Consider the following 17,302-nt stretch of genomic DNA (forward strand, 5'->3'; position numbering starts at 1 on the left):
GTGCAAGTAGATTGGAAGGTCTGCACGGGGAAGCATCAGTACTTGGGTGTGAAGGCACTCACTGAGGGTGTAATGGTACACTTGAAAATAAATTACTTATAGCAAAATTATTCAGTTTTTAAAAAATACGAACTAAATAAGACATCTCTATAGTTGAGTGATTTTCAGGCTGTATAAAATTTAGGAGTTACATTATGAACAAAGATACAAAATCAGTTTCAAATCTCTTTTTGTAAATAGAATTGTAGTAGAACTAGTAACAACAATTCATTCATTTATTGCCTATGGCTCTTTTCATGCATAAGGGATAGAACTGACTAGTTGTGATGGGGACAATAAAGCACATAAGCCTTAAAATACTCATTATCTGCTCCTTCATAGAGAATTTGTGCCAACTCTTTGTAGACGAAGCATAAGAAGAGACAAAGTTTAAAAATACAGAAATGAATGTTGCAATTTGGTTAATGAATATAGTTAAAGAATACACAAATTGAGATGATAGATTTCACAGCCACAAAGAGAGCACCTGTAAAGAGAGATCTGCAAAACTATCAATCAGCTAGGCAAATGTGTTTGTAATGGAACTTTGGATGTCATTGTTGATACATGACACTAACTGGATGCCTATAAGATGGAGAAAGATGTCTTATCCTGCCAAATCATTTCTCCAAAAGACTAAAAGTATTAGTTTTTCAAAGATGAGCATTTTAGAGTTCAGGTAATTTGGAAAGTCACACACCAAACTCTAGTGTGTGACCAAAATCACACACTAAGGTAGGAAAAGTGTGATGCTTCACAGAAAATGCTGCTACTTCAGATGGTAGGTCCTGCTACAGTCCCTAAGTGCCTATTGCTGACTCTAGCAGGTCTCTGCAATCCATGAATTCCAGTAGTGTAGATGCTAAATGGTTTAAACTGTTAGAGATAGAGTCCTACATATTAGATGTCCTAGGAAGGCTTTAATAGCAAAAGTGCAGGAATAAAGCACTCCAGAAACAGTTTCAAACAATCATGTTTGGCTCTCGTTGTTGCTACTATCATGTTATGTGCGGGGTTGGGCAAGTGACTGATAAGAATTCCTGAGTTCCACAATATAACCATTGTACACCTTGGTGATCTTTGATAGATCCCTGTTCCCTTGGAATCTCCAAATGCACCATTTTGCACATATGCTCAGTATGAAAAGTAGTTCTTGTCTATTGAATTTTCCTTTGTTGAATATTTGACACCACGTATGCACATAGTGAAATGTGAGGAAGCCTACATAACTGCTTGAAATTTGAAGAAAATTCTAAAGCAAATACAATATCATGAACCACTGATAAAATGTAATTTTCCAAAGTGCTTAATCACAAACTTTTGTTCTTTCTATTGCTGAACCGTGGATGAGTCCTAGAAGGCCAGTTAAAAAATGTAATGAATAATGTTGAGCAGAAACCTAGTCACACGTTAATTGAGAGACAGACTATGAATTTAATCTCTGCAAGTTGTTAACCAAGCCAAAAGAATCAATAGAAGTAGCAGTCTCAATAGGAGGAACACAATTGGAATTTGTAGTATGTATTAGTTCATTTGTAACCAAATAGTATCAGGCATGCACAGGACAGGAAAGCATGAAAAATACCCTGGAAGAGAAGCATCAGTAGTAACTGTTTGAATTGGGACTCAGAATTGGGATTAACAACCATAAACTTCAAAGCAGAATTGATAAATAACGTTAAAGAACACTGAAATAAAGTATGGTACAATCACTGTTAAGTAGGGAAAATTAACACATATTGAATTTGTAGGGAAGGCAGATTCAATGGAGTAAACAAAATTTTCTATTCTTTTCTTGGTATTGAGTTTTATTAACTTTTACCTGTCAGGAGAAATAGGTGAGAAAAAAATCAAGATTTTTAAACGTTAATGTACTTGCTAAGTTTTTATGGAACAGAAGTTAGGTAGTATATATTTCTCTCTGCATTTCATAGTATCCTGTCTTACATAATTTTACATCTTTGGATCAAGGGTAATTATCACAGGACAAAGTCACTTACCAGGGAACAAATGTGAATTCTGCCAGCCTGCAAGCGTACAAAATGAGGAGACATTGTTTATGTTTCTGGTTCTTGTCATATCAATTCCTCTTCTTTAAATTGTATATTATGCAAATACGGTAAAACAAAATAATACTAGAGTAACATTAGGTAATACATTACATATTGTTATCTTCAAAGCAATTACTCAGTGTACAATACATGGGCATCATACATTCTCTAATTGATAGTACCACAGAACCTTCCTTTTCATTGAATTGAAAGACACTGTTATATAGCTGAACTGAATTTTTTCCCCTTTCCCATCCTTCCTTTCTCTTTCCACCATCATGTTTACTTTTACTTTGTGAAGAATTTCTTCCCTTTTCACATTAAATATTGTACGTTATAGACCTTATTAACTTTTTCCGTTTCTCACACTGGGAAGAAAATACAATGCTTACACTTGTGAGTCTGATTTAGCTCACTTATGAATATCATCTCGTTACATCCATTTACCCGTAAATGTCTGGAATTTATCCTTCTTTTTGTTGAGTAATACTCCAGCACATAAAAATATCACATCCTTTTTATCCATTCCTAAATTATTGGGTGATTGAGTTGTTTGTAAATTTAGCTATTACAGACTGTGCTGCTATAAACATGGGTGAACATATTTTACTATGGTATGATGTTTATAATTCTTCCAGGAAGTTACCATGAAATAGCTAGTGAGAATGGGACATCTAATCTTACTTTTTTGAGGATTTGCTACACTGAAATCCACAGTGGTAGCATCAGTCTTCACATCTAACAACAATGGAAAAGTGTTTATTGTTCCCCATTTCCCACCCAGCTTTTGTTTTTGATTGACTCCTTGATAGCATCCGTTATTTCTGGAGCAAGATGGAATCTCAATATTTTAATTTGCATCGCTCAAATGACTAACAATGCTGAACATTTGTTCATGTATTTATTTTCCATTTCTATTTCTTCATCTGAGAAGTCTGCACTCATTCTCAAGTGCCCATTTTTGGATTTTTTTTTTTTTGTTTTAAAATCCTTTATGTGTTCTAAATAAAAGTGCTTTGTCTGAGCACTTGTAATTTGGCTAAAATTTTTACCATTCTTTGTGTTGTGATTTTACTTTTTTGATGATTACTTTCGATGTGAAAAAGCTTTTTAATAAGATTAGACCCATGTTGCTTATTCTTTGAAATATTTCTAGTGCAGTTTTAAATGAAGTCTCTGCCTATACCTATATCTTGAAGATTGCCATCTGATTTTTCTTTCAGTAGATTTGGCTCATGAGAAGTGTCGGGTGACTTCTTGGTTCTTTTCCCGGCCCACAAGAGCTCCTGGCTCATGGAAAGGATGTGTTGAATTCTTGGTGCTCTTCTTGGTCAATGACTGCCATTTAGATTTTTGATCCATTTTGACTTAATTTAGTGCATGGTGATGGATACAGGTCTAGTTTTAGACTTGGTATGTAGAGAGCCAGTTTTTCAAACACCATTTCCTAAAGAGACTATCTTTTTTTCCAGTGAATATGTTCAGCTGTTGGTTAAATATAAGATGGATGAGTTTCTTGAGCCTGTATGCGCATCTTCTAATCCGTTCCACTGATCCTTAGGTCCGTTTTCCCCATTAGTTTTGAAGTAAAATTTCATCACAGTAATTTTGTGGTATAATTTTAAGTCAGGAGTTTTGGTGCCTCCTGCTTTACCTTTGTTGCACAGAATCAGATTTGCTATTCTACATCTCTTCTAGTTTCAAGCAAGTTTTAGGTATATTTTCTATAGTGCTGTGAGGTATGCTAGTGGTGTTTTGATCGGGATTGCAAAAATCTGTACAACTATTTATGGAGTAGGACTATTTTCACTATGTTGTTTCTTCCTATCCATGAACAAGAGATAGCTTTCCATTTTTCAGTATTCTCTTTAGTTTTGTTTTTCAGAGCATTATAATTTTCAATATGTACAAATTTTAATTCATTAGATTGCTTCCTAAGTATTTCATTTTTTTGGATGCTATTGTGAAGTGTTTGGTTTCCATTATTTCTGTATCAATGAATTTGTTGCTTGTGTACAGGAGCATTATTGCGTTTTCAGGGTTCACTTTGTATCCAGCTACACAACTGAATTTGGTTATTTGCTGGAGTTTTTGTGTCTTCTATGTAGAGCATCATGTCATCTGTGAACAATGATAATCCAGCTTCCTCCTTCACCCTCTTATTCCTTTTCTTTTTCTCTCCTTTCTAATTGCTCTATCTAATGTTTGCAGAACTGCATTGAATAGGAGGAATGACAGTGGACATCCTTGTTTTGGTGATGATTTTAGAGTAAAAGCTTTCTACTTTTGACCATTTAGTATGTGGTTTTCTGTTGGTTTGTTTTAGATGGTTTTTATCAGATTGAGATAAAGACCACCCATTCTGAAAGTCTGTAAAGTATTTTAAATTTTATTTATTTATTTATTTATTTATTTATTTATTGTTTGGTTTTTGTTTGAAAGGAATAAAACAAAACTATAAAATGGAAAAATATCAAACACTGTGAACAGTGTTGGATTTCAAAAACAGGACAGAAGGAATCCCCCATTTTTGCTCTATTGCATCTTTTAAACCTTTAAATGATGCTTAGTTTACTGGTCCTAGGCATGCAAAGTCAATCAGTCAATTGAAGCATTGTATTGTTTTCGTACTGCAGGTGTTATCCCCGCCTATGTTCCTTCAAATTAGATGACTGTCTACACTGGGGTGGGGAGTAGTTCTTTTTGTCTCCCAGGCTCATGCACTGACTTGATCATGGGAAGGTATGGATTGACTTCTTGATTCTCTCCCCAGCCCACATGGTTGCTTTTGGCTCATGGGAAGGGTAGGCTGACTTCTTGATTCTCTTTCTGTCCTTCTTGGCTGCCACTGGCTCACAGGAACAGCAGGCTGGCTTCCTGGTTTTATCCCAGCTCACATCTCCTGCTGGCTTGTGGGTGGGTTGGGCTGACTTTTGGTTCACTTTCTCGTACTGGCTCATGGGAAGTGTTGGGTAATTTATTGGTTCTTTCCCTGGCCCAGAAGTGCTCCTGGCTCATGGAAAATGTAGATTTACTTGTTGGTAATCTTCTTGGTCCATGACTGTTGCTATCTGTAGGTACCTTTTTTATCATGAGGGAGTGTTTTTCCTTTTATTTTATTCTAGTCATTCTGTAAATATTTGGCTGCACTTTTATCTGTGTCCCTATTCTTCTTCACAACAATTCCTTTTCCTTTTTTTACAGTAATTACTTTTCTCATCTTAAAAATACTGTCTTTTTGTGAACAGAGAAATACAAATATTGACAAACACATAAGGATTTATAAAAACATAAGGTAAAAACTAGCAAATAAAGGAAGTGACATGGCAAGGAAAAAACTCAAACAATTGGAAGAAATATGGAGAGTCTGAGAAATGATGATGGAAAGGTGGAAAAACAGACAAATAAATGGAAAGAAAAAGACAGGAGAAAGAAAGAAAGGAGGTGGCATCAGAAAGGCATGAAGAAAAGGACAAGAATAAAAACACAAGAATTAGAATAAAGGGAAACACAGAGGTTGAGAGAAATATTTAAACAAACAAAAATGAGTGGGAATAGATGTGAAAAGAAAATTTACAAAATGTGCATAAAAGTACTTTTCCATGCACATTAAAATATTCCACACCAGAAAAAAACTGAATTTCTTTTATTTCATCCTTCAGTGCCAAACAGTGATTTCAGGTAATACTATCTTTTGCCTGAATTTCTGCAGTTAGGAGAGGTGCAGGCATTTTACTATTATGACATTGGAAGTTTGCGAGAACTTCTGAGGTACTTACCATTGTCGAACTGAGCTTTCCTGTCATCTGAAAGAAATGAGCACAAAGCTTTGAGTCTTTTAATGAGATAAAGACATATAAAGAAGACTTGCATTTCTCTAAGACTCATTACAGTCATTATTAGTGTCACAGTAGCCAAGTCATTGCTTTCTAATATTGCTTCTCCTGGAAGAAAATCAAGCTGAATCATATAATATTAAACATTCCATCAAGATAAGCAGGTAACTTTTTTCTAGCAGTTTAACTATTATAGAGTGGCAACTTGGAATTTCAATAGGTATTCAGGTAATGTGTTGGTTATTTTTCTTTCATTGCTGAGACAAAATACCTGACACACAAAGTCCAGCAAGGAAATGTTTATTAACCTCACAGGTTTTTAGAAGATTCAGCCCATACTCAGCTGGCTCTAAGACAGTGTGGCATGCCTGAGAGGCAGCCTTTCATGGTGGCAGCAAACAACAAGAGCCAACATGCAAAAGAGGGAAAGCAGCCTCCTTCCCTCCCTTGCATTGTATGCTGCTTCGCTGCCCCTCAGTGAGTAAGGCACTCACACCACCAATCCCAATATTAGACACTGAACCAGTCACAAATGCTAGATTCAGCTTCCTCCATGATTGCATGAGGTTTGGAGGGGGCATCTGAATACAAACCATAACAGATAAACATAAAGATGAAATATGAAGTGAAGCAAGAGACTCCTTTAGAGATGAGAGAAATTTATAAATATTTTAATTTTAAAAATACAATTACCAATAATCTTTTGCTGCTTTTCTGAAACACAAACGTGAAAACTCGGTTTTAACATCAAAGAATGAAGAAAACCCTTTCTTGGTAGGATTATATATATAATTAAATGGTTTAGTTTATTAAGATTTTAAAATCACTATATTTACTTTGAACAATACTTTAACAAAGAAAAGGAAAGAAAAAACATAACAAGTATACAGGGATCATTTTTCAGCTGATGTTTTCTTTTTTTTTTTTTTTTTTTTTTTTTGTCTTTTTCCTTTTTATCGGTAACAGGGACCGAACTCATGACTGCCTGCTTCTAAGGCAGCCGCTTGTGCCGCTGAGCTAAACCTCCAGCCCCTTCAGCTGACATTTAAGGGAAGAATGATCAAATTCTCCCGTGAAGTATTTTTTCACCTTAAATTAGAACACTGATATTTATGGTGTTGCCCTGTCATATGCCACCTGTGCAACTATAGTTAACAGTTTTTCATTGTTTTCCATAAATTAGGCATTTGCTAAGACATTTAGCCAGCTACTGAGTTGAGTGCTACCTAGGCCATTTGCAGTGTTGCTCCTCCAAGTGTAGAAGGGAGAGGAGAGACTGGCATGCAGGTCTGTTAAACTCTAACGTGGAGACCGAAAACCTGTGCCATGGTCCCTCACTCACGGAGTAACTGGCTGGGGTGGTAACCTCCAGGCAGAGAGGGCGGACTTCTCCTCCATGGAACCACCAAAGGGCAGCTCTTAAATTACTCTTAGAATGAGTAGCTGGGCAAGGGAAGTGCCGTGATTTTCAATCTCTTACCAAAATCTCATTGATCTAAGAACCCTAAAAAGGAGTTATTTTTAATGTCCTGGAAAGAGCCAAAATGTAGTGCAATACAGAAATGGAAAGGTGCATGTAAAAGGTAAATTAAATGGTAGGGAATACAAGGAGACGAAGGAAGAAAAAAGGAAGGAACAAGTGGAGATGGCAGATGAGGAGGAGGAGGAGGAGAACAGGATTGACTAATGGATTTCAATCAGTGAGAATCCATGAAACTTGCAGAGATATTTGTAATAAGAAGAAAGAAGCAATGCAAAAATCAAGCAGGTATAAATAAAGAAAAAAAGATGACATTTTGTACATAAAGTGATTTTAAAGTTTAATATCCTTTTTCTTAAATTGATCTGAGAAACAAAAAATATAGAAGAATTACAAGGAAACAAAAGGAGAATAAAATATAGTATAAAATTGATACAATGGTGTGTTGGCACAAGCCTGTAATTTCACCATTTGGAAGGCAGAGGTGGAAGGACTACTTTAGGTTCACTTATACAGCAATGTACATGCAAAGAATATTCCCAGTAGCCTAAATCTGGAAGAATGCCTAAGTCCATAGTTTAATGATTAATAAAGACTGTGCATAGTCATCCAGTGGAGTGTTAGTCACAAAGAAAACTAAAGTGCTGACACACAATACAACAGGTTGAATGTGGAAAAGTATATACAGTTGAAACTAGGCAGCTACAAACTGTCACATACCCTGTAGTGTTGTAGATATGAGGTAAGCATAGTAGATAAATCAACAGATAAAAAGCAGAACAGGGGCAATCAAAGGTTGAGTGTGTGGACGCAGAGCTGACTGCTCATGGTGCCCTGAGTGCACCAGTTGCAGCGCTGGGCGCTACAGCAGGTGAGAGTGGCACAGCCCTGGCGTGTACAGGAAGTCCCTGAATGTGCACTGTAGAGGGGCTGTCTCAGCTCTTCATGACTTAGTTCAATTAAAGCACCTAATCAGTACAAGTGATCTTGAAATGAAATAAGACAATGTCAACTCAGACAGTCAAGAAATGGCCTAGCTTTAGTTATGTAATTTGTACACATGTGATGGTGAAATCCCTAGCTTTTTAAGTTTAAAATGTCTTTTAATTTCCCAAACAAGTAGGTATGAAAATCTTGTCAGTTGAAAAAGCAAAAAGGAAAAATTTTGAAAACAGATTAAATGAAAGAAAAATGCAAACTGAATACTAGAAGTGTGATAGAGGCAATGCTTTCTTTCTTCTAAACCTTGAAGGTGAAGATATCCTTCACATCTTTGTTACTGATAAAATTATGGCTCTATCGGTAATATCCTTGTGAGAGCAGATCAAGTTTAGAAAATCACGGTTTTCTGTTCTAAGTACACTTGCAAAACAAATGAAGAATATTGCTGAAATCAGTGAAGTAATTTATAAATGCACTAAAAAAAATGATCAAATAATAGATGTGGGGAAAAGTGAATTAACTTTTAGAGAAGAACAGAAAGTTACATAGATAGAGACTTTAAAGGATTTGTGTTATTAGAATAGATAAAAATTACAAATTGATACTCATATAATATGGTAGTAAATAGTAGAAAGGCAAGAAAGTAGTCATACATACCTGTAGGAAGGTTGTATTTTGTACATAAAAGGTTAATAAACTCACCATTCTCTATTCTGAGTAGATCTGAGAAAATAAAAACATACAAAAATCACAGTCAAACAAAGTGATTCTAATGTGACTGATATTTCTTGAATGCTCCTCTGTACTAGGCTTTCTGAAAATGCTTTAAAGGACATCATGTTTACCATCTACCATGCTCAGACACTAAATTAGTCAGCACATGTGGAAGGGTACCATGAGATTTGAGGAAGGACACACATCTTGTTAATTTTAACAGTTTCTTCTTCTCGAGTAAAATATTTATGCAAAGGGAATTTGACATCTGTTTGCATTATGGTTATTTATTGGCCGAGACCCTGAAGTAACAGTGACGACATCGATATGTCTGTGGGAGTAGAGTGTGAACCAGACACATCCACTAATATTTCTGTTTCTTCTGTTTATGGTAGATGAATCTTGTCCTCATTTACTATTGTGAAGTAATGATTTTATGTAGCAAAAATTATGTTTCTATAACCTGCATAACTACGAGCTTTATTGAAAAATAGCCTTTCATCTTCCATTATGGACATGCCTTTCCAAAGCTGAGTTGGTGCTGCATTAATAATTAGACGTATGTTCCCTTCATGAGAATTTGACACCCTCAGTCTATGGTTGTGGCTTGATAAACATTAAGGTTCACTGCAGGATGGTTAGCTATAAGGATAGACATTATTTTTAAGCACATCTAAGTAGGAGCCTATGAAAGATTTTCTGAGCAAGGAAAATCATTATGAAGAAGTATTAGTGTGCTGTGATTTGTGTGCTATGCAACATCCTGATTAGTAAGGTTACGCACTAGTGAAGTCCTGTGAGAAAACTCATGTCACTGGTTATGTTTGGCCTGATGACTAAACTCCACTGAACACAGTAACACCCCATCGCCTTTTACACAGGTAAGTGCAGAACCTCCCATGGCTTTCTCAGGGAGAATTTACTCTTTCTTGTTGTGGTCCTCAATGTTTCTCTGCTATGTACTGATACCTCATTCATTTACTGTCTCCTCTAGTTTTTCAGCTCCTTTTCTGCTTATGTCCACTCACTCTCATTCTCTTTGTTTGTTGTCATCTTGAAAATGAAATTCTCATATTATGAGATAAATTTAAAAAGAGTAAAAATTAAAATTCTATTTGCTAGTTATTTTCATTAATGTACTGCAATGAGTTGTAAATATTTCATTTTCTCATAGTTTATTTAAATGTATTCTCATGAAGAGAATATAAGTTTTGTATATTTTTTAATTTTACAGACAAATCTTTTACAACATCCAAAGTACTCTGTGAAAAGGAACGCTCTTCCATTACCATTTTGCAATGTGCAAGTAGTTAATGTCTTCCAAAAATGATGACATTTCTGGAAAAAAATTCCTGGCTTGGAAAAAATCTCCATTGTGTAAATGGGCCTCTCATTCATATTTTTAGTATTTCCGTACATTGAACATATTTAGTTGAACTGAAGAAAAAGTAGATCAAATATCTTACTGAAAAAGCTTTGGAGTATAAACATCTGCAAAATATGCAAAGTGATATTTCTTGATATTCTTTCATTTTGGAGTGGATGTTTAGAAATGAAAATGAGGCAAAAAGTAATGAAAGACAAATTGAAAAACTGAATGTAATAAAAATTTGCAAAGGGTGAAAATGACAATGTACACTTTCAGCTTAATGACAATAAAATAACAGTTGATTTTCCAAACAAAAAGAGAGAAAAAAGATGGATGTTTCATTTTACAAACAAAAAGAGGTACAGAAATGGATATTTCTTTCAAGAAGAGGGAAAAATGGACACAGGCCCTTTCAAAGGTGCCTGGTATATTTTGTGACCATGAAGATGTAAATTGTAGCACTAATACAGCATCTCACAGACACTCAGGAGGCTTTGATGGGCAAATAAACAAATGCAAATTTCTTATAAGAATGTAAACAAGTTCATATTTTGTACTTCCTGACTGAGTCTTAAATAGTGCTATTTTCCTGTCTCTGTTTTTCTGATTGTCTATCTTTCATTGTGAACTGTTTATACATAGTAAGATTCTTATATGAGAGAAACCATATGATATTTTAGCTTCTGAGTCAGGTTTGCTTCACTTGACAATTTGGTCTCAAGGTGTGTCTGTTTTTCTTCAAATGACTCAAAAATAGAGCCATTTCAACAGGATACATTTCAGCACATATTCAATAACAAAAACAGTGACCCCACAATTCCATTCCCAGTCATACACTCCTTCAAATTTGAAAGCAGGTGCTCAAACATGCTCTTGTGTGGGAGGGTGCACAGGGGTCACAAGCTGGTGAAATCCCAGTGTCCATCATGAAGTGAATGGAGAAAGGATTTCACATAGGTGGTTGACTGGTATTCAGATTCAGATGTACTTGTTGAATGGTACTCTGCCATGACAAGATGGCAAGTATTGATGTGTGTTACGATTTGATGAACTTGGAAAATTGTGTACACATGACAGAAGGCTGACTTAGATGTTCACAGACTGACAGAGAAATGAGGAAAGCCAAGTAGGTAAATTCATAGAGACAGAGAGCGGAACAAGGGTTATCAGAGCAACCACAAGTGTCTTCTCGTGAGCTGCAATCAGTTTTGCATGCTGAATCTCTGGGAAGTATGTGAAGGGCTGCACAGTATTGTGAATGTGCAGAGTGTCACTGGAATGTGCTTCACAGGAGCTTTATCGTTCTCGCTGAATTTTACCTCATTAAACATAGCTAGTCAATAGAAGTGATCTTAAACTGAAATGAGTGATTCTTCCATGGAAGGGACAACTGGTTTGGGTAAATTTCTTACTTTTTGTCTTTATAAGATAAAACAGTGTACTTTTATTAAAATATCTTTCATTTTTCTGAACAATAATTAGAGGAAAAACGGCAGTTGAAATTAAACAGGAAAAATCTTCAATATATATCAAATTTAATTAAAATGGAAAAATAGTAATAAAGGTGCATGAGAGACATTATTTACTCTATGATGTTTCAAGATTAGGATACCTTTGCTCCTTTGGTATTGCTTACAATTTGGTTATATTTGTTAGTATCTTTAATCAAAGTGGATCAAGAGTTGAAACTCACCATGTTCCATTTGAAGTGTTGCTGCAAAACAAATGAGAATTGTTGATGGAATCAGTGAAATAACTTATAATTGCAATCACAAATTATCAAAAATTAGGACTCTTTGGAAAAAGTAAATTAATGGATGATGTATAACATCAAGATAGAGTGAGAAGGGAGTGATAGAGACAGAGTGAGATAGGGAGAGTCAAAATGTTTGACGGATTTTTAAAACTAAGAATGTGTCAAAATCACAAATAGTTCCTTTTTCAAAAGCATCAAGAAGGAGTGGAGAAATTAAGACATGATTACACGTAACTGTAGCAAGATTGTATTTAGTACATAAAATGTTATTAAAATTTACGTTTCTCTGTTCTGAGTTGTTCCGAAAAATAAAAACATACCCAACTCACAATCAAATAGAAACAAAATGATTCTAATATCACTGATATTCATTGAATGCTCTCCTGTACCAGGCCCCAAGACAATGGCTGGGAAGGAGCACCAAGTTTACCATCTGCAGTGCTCAGCAGAAAATTATTACCTATGCCTGGAAGACTAAGATGAGATTAGAGGCAGGACACATTGCTTGTTGTTTTTCAGAGCAGCTTGCTCCATAGTTAGAAGATTATGGAAAGTGAGTGTCTCATCAATTTGCCATTGTATTTATTTCTCTTTGGCCAGGAATCTAAAGGCAAAGGGAGGAATGGAGAGATGCAGATCATGGCAGTGATGATACACTGCTCACACGGACTAGTGAGGTTTATAAACAAAAAAAGGGGAAGATGTGTTGCAAACAGTGTACAGAAATTTAAATTGTGTTCACTCTTACTGGAAAAGTGAGGTAGTGCTATTTTCTCTGTCTGTCTCTTTCCTATTGTTTACCTTACTTTTGCTCTTTGTGCATACATTGAAAGTTTCACATGTAGGAGAAACCATGTGACATTTTAACTGAATTATTTCACTTACCATTACAGTTTCAGGGTGCATCTATTTTTCTTTGGGAAACTCAAAAATAGTGGCACTTTTATGGGAAAAGTTTTAGTGAAACCTATATGTTCCAACATTTCCATTCCCAGTGTAGACTCTTCAAATGACAAAGCAAGCCTCAGGCAAGTGTTTATAAAGGAATGTCCAACAAAAGAGTATTTACAGTAACCCAAAATGGGGAGAATCCCTAAGTCCACAGGTAAATGGTTAGAAGGATTGCAGAGACTCTTCCAGTGGAGTGTTATTCACAAGAGAAATAAAGTACTGACATACATTACAATGTGTCGAATATGGAAAATTCTATACAGGTGAAAGTAGGCAGCCACAAAATTTCAAATACCCTGTAGTGGCCTATATGTGAGGTAAGCAGAGCTGATGAATCCATAGAAATATAGCAGAATATTGACAGTCAAATGCTGAGTTGAGTGTGCGGAAGCAGAACTGACTCATGCTCATGATGCGCTTAGTACACTGGCTGACGCTCTGGGAGTTACAAGCAGGTGAGAGTGGCAAAGGCCTGAATTGTACCACAAGTCAATGAATGTGTGCTCTACAGGCCCTGTCTCAGCTCACCATAGCTTTTACCTCGATTAAAGAAACTAGTCAGTACAAGCGATGATGAAATGAAATATGACAGCCTCAACTAAGACAGTCAAGGACTGTCCTTGCTTAAGTTCCATAATTTGTAGACATGTGATGCTGAAATATCTACCTACTTAAATCTAAACTATCTTTTATTTTCCTGAAAAAGTAGTAGCAGAAAAATTTGGCAGTTGGCAAGGCAAACAAGAAAAATTTTGAAAACAGATTAAGTTAAATAAAAATGAAAACTGAGGAGTGGAAATGTGTTAGAGGCAATGTTTTATTCTAAACCTTGAAGATGAAGATATCTTTCACACCTTTGTTACTGCTAAAATTATGGCTCTATCGGTAATATCCTTGTGAGAGCAGATCAAGATTAGTAAATCACCATTTTCTGTTCTAAGTACACTTGCAAAACAAATGAAGAATATTGCTGAAATCAGTGAAGTAATTTATAAATGCACACAAAATGATCAAATAATAGATGTGGGGAAAAGTGAATTAACTTTTAGAGAAGAACAGAAAGATAGATATATGGAGAATTTAAAGGATTTTTGTATTAGAATAGATAAAAATTACAAAAATACTAGTATAGACTAGTAATGAATAGTAGAAAGGCAAGAAAGTAGTCATACATATCCGTAGGAAGGTTGAATTTTGTACATAAAATGTTATTAAAACTCACCATTCTCTATTCTGAGTAGATCTGAGAAAATAAAAACATACAAAAATCACAGTCAAACAAAGTGATTCTAATGTGACTGATATTTCTTGAATGCTCCTCTGTACTAGGCTTTCTGAAAATGCTTTAAAGGACATCATGTTTACCATCTACCATGCTCAGACACTAAATTTGTCAGCACATGTGGAAGGGTGCCACAAGATTAGAGGAAGGCCACATGTCTTGTTAATTTTCACAGTTTATTGTTCTCGAGTAAAACATTTATGCAAAGTGAGTCTGACATCAATTTACATTATATTTATTTATTTTGGCCGAGACCCTGAAGTAACAGTGACGACATCGATATGTCTGTGGGAGTAGAGTGTGAACCAGACACATCCACTAACATTTCTCTTTGTTCTGTTTATGGTAGATGAATCTTTTTATCATTTACTATTGTGAAGTAATGATTCTATATAGCAAATAATTATGTTTCTATAGCAGCTGCATATCCCTGAGCTTTATTGAAAAATAGCAATCCATCTTCCATTATGAACATGACTTTCCAAAGCTGAGTTGGTGATGCATTAATAGACATATGTTCCCTTCAAGAGAACTAGACACTCTCAGTCTGCAGTTGTGGCTTGATAAACATTAAGGTTCACTGCAGGATTGTTATCTATTATGAGAGACATTATTTTGAAACACATCTAAGTAGGAGCCTGTGAAAGATTTTCAGACCAAGTGAATCATTGCAAAGAAGTATTAGTGTGTTGTGGCTTTTGTGCTATGCAGCTTCCTGAGTAGAAAGGTTACGCACCAGTGAGGTCCTGTGAGAAAACTCATGTCACTGGTTGTGATTGGCCCCATGACTAAACTCCACTGGACACAGTAACACCCCATCGCCTTTTACACAGATGAGTGTAGAACCTGACATGTGTTTCTATGGGAGAATTTATTTACTGTTACTTGCTGCGGTCCTCAAATTTTCTCTGGTATGTACTGATACCTCATTCATTTACTGTCTCCTCTCATTTTTCAGCTACCTTTTGTGCTTATGACCACTCACTCTCATTCTCTTTGTTTTTATCTTCAAAATGAAATACTCACATTATTAGTTAAAGTTAAAAAGAGTTAAATTTAAAATTATTTTTGCTAGTTATTTACATCAATGTACTGTAATGCTTTCTAAATATTTCAATTCATTGTCATGTAGTTTAGTTAAATATATACCAGTGTAGAGAATATAAGGTGTGTACATTTTTTAATTTTACATAGAAATCATTTTACTAGATTAAAATGCTTTGTGTAAAGGAACACACTTTCATTATTATGTTGCAATGTACAAATAGTTAAAGTCCATGTAAATGCCTTCATTTCTGAGAAAAATTCCTAGCTAGAGAAAAATCTCCATTGTATAAATGAGCCTCTCATTCATATTTTAGTATTTTCCTACATTGAAAATATTTAGTAAAACTGAAAGTATAGTAGATCAAATATCTTACTGAAAAAGCTTCGGAGTATAAGCATCTTCAAATTATACATTGTGATGTTTCTTGATGCCCTTTGATTTTGGAGTGGATTATTAGAAATGAAAATGAGGCAAAAGTGAAAAAAAAGACAAATTGATGAGTTGAATTTAATAAAAGATTAAAAAGTGTGGAAATGAAAATGTACAGTTTCATCTTAAGGACAATAAAATAACAATTCCTTTTAAAAACAATAAGAGGGACAGAAGATGCATGTGTCTGCCAAGAAGAGGGAAAAATGGAGACAGGCCCTTGCAAAAGTTCCTGGTGTATCTTGTGACCATGAAGATGCAAATTGTAGCACTAATACAGCATCTCACAGTCACTCTGGAGGCTTTGATGGACAAATAAACAAATGCAAATGTCTTATAAAATGTAAACAAGTTCATATTTTGTACTTCCTTACTGAGAAATGTGAATATTGCTATTTTCCTATATCTTTTTTTCTGATTGTCTGATTGTCTATCTTTCACTGTGAACTGTTTATACATAGTAAGATTCTTATATCAGAGAAATCATATGATATTTTAGCTTCTGAGTCAGGTTTACTTCACTTGACTGTTTGGTCTCAAGGTGCATCTGTTTTTCTTTAAATGACTCAAAAATAGAGCTATTTCAACAGGATACATTTCAGCACATATTCAATAAGAAAAACAGTGACCTCGCAATTCCATTTCCTGTCATACGCTCTTTAAATCTGAAAGCCAGTGCTCAAACATGCCCTTGTGTGGGAGGTTGCCCAGGGTTCACAAGCTGGTGAAATCCCAGTGTCCATTATGAGATGAATGGAGAAAGGCTTTCACATAGGTGGAGACTTAAATATTGCACGCTTACGAAAATCAGTTTGTATGCTTTTCTGTTGTTGCTTTTACCTTCCTATCATTTGTAAGAAGTGTCTGAAGAGACTGAAATCCAGCGCCATGGTCCCTCACTCAGGGAGTAGCCTGCTGAGGTTTCAGCCTCCAGGCAGAGAGGGCAGGCAGCCTTTTTCTTCCAGGGAACCACCCAAGGACAGCTCTTAAATTACTCTCAGAATATTGTGATGGGCAAGGGAAGTGCCTTAAATTTCAATCTCTTACCAAAAGTTCCTTCATTTATGAGCCCAAAGAAGGAGTTGTTATTAACGTCTTGAACACAGATAAAATGTAGTGCAATATGTAAAGAGAAAGGTACATGGAAAGGGAGAGTTAATTGGTTGGAGAAGAAGAGTAGGAGAATACAGAAGAAAAAGAAGGTGATCAAGATGTCAGAGGAGGATGAGAAGGAACAGAACTGGTTAAGGGATTTAGATTAGTGAGGGATCATAAAAATCACAGATATTTACAATGAAATCGGAATGGAAACAAGGAAATAGGGCTAAACAAAGATAGGAAGAACACATTTTGTACATAAAATGTCATTGAGATTTACTATTGTCTTACCTAAATTGATCTGACT

Source organism: Cavia porcellus, unplaced genomic scaffold (assembly GCF_034190915.1).
Source record: "Cavia porcellus strain 051 isolate PalLab524CR breed Dunkin Hartley unplaced genomic scaffold, mCavPor4.1 scaffold_28, whole genome shotgun sequence".
In the NCBI taxonomy this organism is placed as follows: domain Eukaryota; kingdom Metazoa; phylum Chordata; class Mammalia; order Rodentia; family Caviidae; genus Cavia; species Cavia porcellus.